The following is an 8,050-nucleotide window of genomic DNA, read 5'->3' as shown; positions in this document are numbered from 1 at the left end:
TTTATTTTAACATAGTTTAAGTTATCAGTAAAATATAGACTATAAATTAAATGATTAAATGGTCAGTAATATGTTCACACGATATGTTGTGATGGGTAGATGAACCGGGTATACCTCTCTAATCATCCACCCTCCTTATCCCGTTTGTGCGACTTCAGCCGCTTCTTGACATGGGTTTAACGACTTCTAAAAATTATGTAATACACTTTTATATTAATGGTAAGGTACTTTACAATCAGAATTGATTGGCAAGCAGCTGCAGTTACTACTGTTTAATGCGGTATTGATTGCCATTGGTTAATGTTTTCAATAAAACGCAACCTATCTACAATAAACAGAGAGAGAGCGAGTTAGATACAGAATATGGTGGGGAAGCAATGTAAAAAAAATGCACCAAGCTTCTCGTCAGAGGAAATTGAAGTTTTGCTGGATCTTGCCACCAGGTCATAGATCACACCCCTATGGTCCACTATAACCTGCACGTTTATGGCTGCATATCCCTTTCGTGATATGTACGCCTGATCAGTCACTGATGGATTGGCGATTGGGATGAGTGTGCCATTCACCAGGCCCAAGACTCTGGGGATGCCAGCAATGGCCTGCATCGTCTTTGATTCAATACAAGGACACGTTGGGTCGCTGCCATTGTTGGTCACTTACTGGACACCACCATGCTTACCCATTTATAGATCTTAGCCATTTAGAGCCAAATTGTTTGCCAGATTTTAATTATCAAAAGTGATTGCCAATTTAAATGCTTCAGTAACATTACAAAATAGCCTAGGCTAATTACCACCATATTAGTTCTGATACCACATAAAGTCAACTTCATAAATAGGCCTGTATCCATTGCGAACATATTTTACTATTAGTCTTAAAATGTCCATAACATAAAATCATTGTTGAGCCACAACATTGTCAACATACCATAGTTGTATACTTGTACTGTGCTGCGTTGATTTCTAAAGACTGCTGCACAGTGGCGCCGACTAGCGTCTTGAGCTCAAACAACACTAAGAGAGAGCTTACCAATGGTCCAGACCAACCTTATGAAAGTGTGACTTACAGAAGATATACTTAGCCTACAAACGTGTCGGGAATCGTGCCATAACGTTAAGAGAGAGGTTAAGGAATAGGTTAAGAACTACTTAGCGATAAGAACGTTTTGGGGATTCAGGGCCTGTTGGGGACAATCTTGCTTATATTTCTTAAACTTACCAGTGAGTATCAGATGTGTCCACAGGGATCTTTAAAAGGCAATAAATATTCTGTTCTTTAGAGGTTGAATGTTTCAGGTATCCATATTGTTGTTGGCCAAGTTATTGTCACTTTCTTTGAATCTCTCACTGAACTCCAGCATGTGTGTTAATGTGTGCCTTTTTTTGTACCGAGCCTGATGTTTCTATCAGCTTTATCTCAGTTGCTTGTGTATATAGCTTATACAAGTGAACCAAAGAAGAAATATTTGTATAAATTTCAAAACGTCTTTTGTGATCCACAAAAAAAAAAAAAAAAAAGGATACTGTGGCTCTCGATACTTCACAAAGACTTGCGTCATAGTAACACTGGATGTGCACCAACAGTTGAGTGGATTGCAATATTTTCTGTGCAGTTGTGTAACTGCTCTGCTAACTAAACCATCACACTCTGCTCTTACTGATGGAATGTCAAATGAGTGAAGATTGGCCACCAGGCTGTGTATTGGCATCTAGTCTCCCTCACCATAATGGCCAGTCTTTTAGTTTATTTGTCCACACCAACCACTCAAGTTTAGAAGTACTGTTAAAAATGTCTTGCTCAATCTATACTCAACAGTTCAGTGGTTCAAGTGTTTTCTTGTAAATTAAAAAGTAATCCGATACTAGTTACTTGTAATGTATCTGATGTAACTCGGGTTACTTGTAATGAGTTGTAACCCTTAACAGTGAATATTGTAATATATTCAGATTCGAAAGCATCACAGTTATTGATATACATGATTAACATCAACACAAAATCAACATGCAAGAAAAAAATTTATATAATATATTGCAGTAAATATTTATAAAAAATTATATATTTTGCACATATTTTTTTAATGCATGTGCCCTTGTAATTGAGGGCGGTCAATGACCTCTAGCAACCTGTCACCAAATAAGATCACAGCAACAGCAAACAAAGATCCAATTCCCAAAATGGACAAAATCAAGTCCTGCTGTACATTTTTTTCTTTTTCTATATAAGCTGTTTCACATGGATACACATCACAATAGGGACGAAAATGCTTATTTGGTGTTCCAAAAAAAGTCACAGTTTTGGACCAGCAGAAAGAGAATGACAGCAACACAACTCTTCTTTTTGAAAAGAGTTTCACAAACTTCAGAGGCATAAGGCCATGCCATCCTTCGAGAAGTAACAAATTGATAGTGTTTTAAGAACCTCTATGTAAAAAGAAAAACATTCATTTAATCTTAAACTTCATAGAGGAGTAAATTCATTTACTGACAGGTGTGATGATCAGTGGGCTTGAGTTTTTCCCTTCCGTGTTTAGATCTGGGCTAAAGTATGGATAGAGTTTGTCAGTGAAAGACTGACCAGTGTAAGAGTAGATATGAGAGCTGGACTCCACATCATAAAAAGAGACCAGACCCTCCTCATAATCCACAAACACACCGATCCGCTGCGGCTTCACTTTCACAAACAGAGAAACGGGAGGATCAGAGAGAGCTGCATATTCATAGCCATTCTTCAGCCACACAGTCCAGTATCCATTACTGGGATTCAGTGTGATCTTTCCCTTCCTGGTAACAGATTCTCTGGCCACTCCTAACTCCCATCTAGTCTTTTCCTTCACCTGCACCTCAAAATAAAATTTTCTTGAGAATCCCTCTGTTCCTAGAACATTTGTATAATTATCATATCTCTTTCGGTTGTCTGGGAGTTTCTGCCAAATATCTCCACATCTCACTTGTTTTCCATCTTTGGAAAGGATGAGGATTGGATGAGCTGTATCAGGATCCAGAGTCACATCCACTGAGGAAACGTGGAATATGAATCACAACTTACACAGACAATACACACATTACACATGAATCCATTTTCAATCAAATCGCTGTGCATTATGAAGCTGTATATGAATGTAATCTACTGTAGTTCAGACAGCACACACTGTACCTGCATATTGCCGCATGCACTTCAGCTCTGTAGACACATATGAAAATAACACATCTCAAGATATTTTAAATGTTTTATGTGTGAAATTATACAAAAGCTTAAAGGTTACGTTTAAAGAACTGTGTACAACAACATGTTTTTTATCAGACTAATGTATTTATAGATGTACCCGTTTGTGCAAGTTTCTCATCTAGAGTTTCCTGCAGTTGAGTCAGAGCTCTCCTCAGAGTCTTCAGATTCTCATGAGTCTTCACACTGATTTCAGGCCAGTTCCTGGTGTTTTTAAGACTGCGCAGGGATGCGGAAATCTACAGCAGGAGAAACGATAAATCCTTCAGCATTGGGAGTGTTCTGGTGTCATATACTGCATTATCATTGAACAGAGAGATGTTCACTGACCTGTAGGAGGTGGAGGTGATCTTCAGTGTGTGAGAGCTGCTCCAGCTCAGTGTTTCTCATCTTTAGCTCAGTGATCTCCTGCTTCAGATCTTTAATGAGCTCTTGCTCCTGTTTCTCTGCTGCTTTCTGCTGCTCCTCCATCATCTCCAGCACTTCAGTATAAAATCTCTAAGGCAAGAACCAGTGATACTTTTGCTTATACTTCAGTGTTTTTAGGGGGTCTTCAAAGTCCCTCAAGTAAAGTATTAAACCATGTCCATTTGCACAGAATGATTTGTCAAATCATGTGTTTTGATTAGGAGATACTAGGTAAAATCTCTTTAATATCATCAGGTAATTACAGTGATGTTGATATTTACAAAACAGCACAATTACCAGTGTGATGTGGCTATAACAATTTGAGAAAATTATATTTAAGACAAATTATAGCCATTTAATATGTCTGTATTTGCTCAGATGAACCAGTTTCAAACACTATTCACTATTTTTGAATGAATCACTTAAGTAACTTCATACCAACAGTGTGATTTCACTATCATACTACAATTCAACAAACCAGGTGCCAGTTGTTCAAAAAGTTTAATCTGGATCAGAATGATCTGGATTTGGAAATACCATGATTTGCAATCCAGGATCAGGTACTCCTCCTTTTGAGCTTTGTTTTTCAAAGCAAAATTGGATTGGATAACCCTGATCCATATACACACTTTTTCAAATTTCCAAAAATCCGGATTACTAGTGCTCTATGAAGCCCCTAATGGGACATGGTGATGGTGATGCATTGCATTTACACAAATAACTACTTCTGACTGGTCCATCTCTGATGATTGTACCAATGTAATTTACAATCAGTGATTTAAAAAAAAAAACCCTGAAATCCAGCCTTCTGCTGGAATGAGAATAATCCAGTTTTTCTTGGATCAAAAGTATCCCAATCTTACTAAAACGTTTTAAACAACATACTGAGGGTTAAATCCAGATCAAAACCAAGATTGGATTTTGTGATCTAATGCGAATTCAGGATCCTTTTTTTATTTTGAACATCCCATTATGAAGATCTGATCCAATCCAATGGCCAAAATCCAATCAGATTACTTTTGAATAACTGGCCCAAGTCAATTGAGCTAATTAATCTAAATAAGTGACTTGTCTTGAATGAATCAAAATAAAGCACTTGTCGTCATCCTCTGGTGTAAGGATGTATCCTGTAGAAAGAATCACTTTAAAAACTTTTCCCCACTACTAACACAGACTGACATTCTGTCTGGAACAAACACAGACAGGGAGAGAGCAAACTAATATTTAAATTAATACAAATATTTTAAACTCACTTTTCTGGCTTCTGCTGAGTGTCTGATGTCTTGAATCTTCTTAATTCTGTCCTGGATCATCTGCTGCACATCTTTCTGTGCCTTCATCAGTTGAGTCTATAGAAAATAAAACACAGACATGCTTTTGAAAATAGATTTACTGAAAACGTACAATATCTTTGACAATTACACTTTTTATTTTATACGATCAAACAAATTAGGCTTTTAAAAGCCGTTTTGTAAATAATTCCTACCTTCTTCTCTTGACTCTCTTCTTCTAGACTCTAGAGGAACAGTGTGGTGGTTCTTGTGGTCTGTCGCAGTGAACATCAGACACACACTCGTCTGATCATCTCTACAGAACAGCTCCAGAGGTCTCTCATGTTTCTGACATATATAGTCCTCCAGATTTCTCACAGGATCCATCAGTTTGTGTTTCTTTAAACCTGCCACTCTTAAATGAGGCTCCAGGTGAGTTTCACAGTAAGAGCTCTGACACACCAGACATGACTTCAGGGCTTTCAGCTTTCTTTCCTCACAGAAATCACACAGAACTTCAGGTTTTTCCTCAGGACGTTTCTGTTTATAGTGATCTACAATCTCTCTGAGTGTGGTATTAATCTTGAGATCAGGTCTTTGCTTGAATGTATATTTACAGTATGGACAGCTGCAGGTCTGACTGTTGTCCCAGCACTTATTCAGACAGGTCTTGCAGAAGTTGTGTCCACATGGAGTGTCCACATGGAGTGATGGAACACATCCAGACATATAGAGCACTGAAGCTCCTCAGTCAGTGGACCACTGGAGGATGACATGACTCGAAAGAGAAATGATGAAGATAAATCACATATGCTACTAGTCTAAAGTTCAGTACACTTAAAAGACAAATTTGGAAAATGATTAATTAGAGGATAATGACTATTTTAAATTGATGATTTACATCAGATAGAGAAGCAAGAGAATCGACTTCATTTAAGAACAGGGATACCATGGTCCTTAAACCAGGTACTGGTAGCTTTGGCACTGTGTGCAGGTGCCAAGTCCTGTTGGAAAATGAAATCTGCATCTCCATAAAGTTGGTCAGCAGCAGGAAGCATGGAGTGCTCTAAAACTTCTTGGTATACGGCTGCATTGACCTTGGACCTCAGAAAACAAAGTGGACCAACACCAGCAGATGACATGGCACCCCAACCCATCACTGACTGTGGAAACTTTACACTCGACCTCAAGCAACATGGATTGTGTGCCTCTCCTCTTTTCCTCCAGACTCCGGGACCCTGATTTCCAAAGGAAATGCAAAACTGACTTTCATCAGAGAACATAACTTTGGATCACTAAGCAGCAGTCCAGTCCTTTTTGTGTTTAGATGCTTCTGACACTGTCTGTTGTTCAAGAGTGGCTTGACACGAGGAATGCAACAGCTGAAACCCATGTCTTGCATACGTCTGTGTGTAGTGGTTCTTGAAGCTGCAGTCCACTCTTTGTGAATCTCCCCCACATTTTTAAAAGGGTTTTGTTTCACAATCCTCTCCTGGGTGTGGTTATCCCTATTGCTTGTATACTTTGTTTTCTACCACATCTATTCCTTCCTTTCGCCTCTTTATTAATGTGCTTGGACCCAGAGCTCTGTGAACAGCCAGCCTCTTTTGCAATGACCTTTTGTGTCTTTTGGACAACTCTCAAGACAGCAGTCTTTCCCATGAGTGTGTAGCCTACAGAACTAGACTGAGAGACCATTTAAAGGCCTTTGCAGGTGTTTTGTGTTAATTAGATGATTAGAGTGTGGCACCAGGTGTCTTCAATATTAAACCTTTTCACAATATTCTAATTTTCTGAGATAATGAATTTGGGATTTTCCTTCGTTGTCAGTTATATTCATCAAAATTAAAAGAAATAAACATTTGAATTATATCACTCTGTGTGTAATGAATTAATATAATTGTGATGAGTGGGGCGGGGCTGAGAGCCATGGGAACGGAGCTAGGAGTGATTGGAAATGAGTGACACCTGCGACACTCACCGGTCTCGAGTCCCATGGAGGAGATTGGAAGGATATAAAAGAGGAGCGACTGCAGTGAAGGATGAGAGAGGACCAGCTGGTATTTATTTTGTGTTTTGCTTTTGTTTGTGTGCGGCAGTCATCTGCGAGGGGCTGTCATGCTGTTTTGTGTTTATTTAATTATTAAAGTCTTTATTTGAATGTCCACCGGTTCCCGCCTTCTTCTTCCCGTGATGATGAAGTTTGTATATTGTTACACTGGTGCTTAATCTGGTCATATGCCTTGCTACAGTCATCAGACCACACATACTGTAGCGTACCCCCTTCTTCTACAATCATATTAACGGTTCTGCTATTCTGGCGAATTTGGCACAAACCACCTATAGAACCCTCACATCCCAAGCACACACTTTAACTTTAGACAAGTGCATGGAGTGGGGAGCTCCAGCTCTAAATTAGTGTCAGTACAATCCCTGCTTAAATACCTAACAAGATGAAGACCACAAGTGTGTCAAACTTTTTATTTCCTGATGGGTCACACTTACAGTGTTGTAAAAATACAAAAACATTTTTGTAAGTGTTTACATAGCTTTATTTTTATTTTAAATACTTTGCATTTTAAAATCAACTTCTAAATGTCTGTTCACAGATTCTCTCGTGAGATCTCAGCAAAAGGTCTCACGATTTTATTTCCAGAACAAGATGCATGATGGGATACACTTATGCCTTGTCCACATACCCACACTTGTGGTCTTTGCACTTGATCACTTGACTACTTATTTGGCATATTTCCTTTATTTGGCCCAAGTGTTCAAGTGAGGATGAAGACCACATATGCATATCTGGTGCATCTAATTAAGTGATAAAAGCAGTTGCAAATGATGTACAAAATAAATAACCTTTGCACCAATCAAACGTGTAGAACTTTATTTTACTGCCAAACTATATGTAATATGTAATTATTAATATTTCACTTATATTGGAAAGCTTTCTGTGAACTTTTGTGATCTTGGAAAAAAGTTGTGTGAAGTATTTCCAGAACATGATGCTTTATGGGATACACTAAGCCTTGAATAGCACTCCAGAGCAGTATTTGACATAGTGTGGATTAAGTGTGCATTCATGGAACTGCACTTCAGCACTTTTGAAGGGGTCATATTATGTTGCTAAAAAGAACATTATTTTGTGT

At 38.4% G+C, this 8,050-nt stretch overlaps 1 pseudogene; it reads right to left on the bottom strand.

Annotated features, from left to right (window-relative positions):
- Nucleotides 1-1,977: 1,977 nt before the first annotated feature.
- Nucleotides 1,978-5,677, bottom strand: LOC127978933 (E3 ubiquitin-protein ligase TRIM39-like; annotated as a pseudogene).
- Between the last annotated feature and the right edge of the window lie 2,373 nt (nt 5,678-8,050).

Source organism: Carassius gibelio, chromosome B19 (assembly GCF_023724105.1).
Source record: "Carassius gibelio isolate Cgi1373 ecotype wild population from Czech Republic chromosome B19, carGib1.2-hapl.c, whole genome shotgun sequence".
NCBI classification, from domain to species: domain Eukaryota; kingdom Metazoa; phylum Chordata; class Actinopteri; order Cypriniformes; family Cyprinidae; genus Carassius; species Carassius gibelio.
The sequence above is the reverse complement of the archived record's forward strand: the minus strand, read 5'-3'. Positions and strand labels throughout refer to the sequence as shown.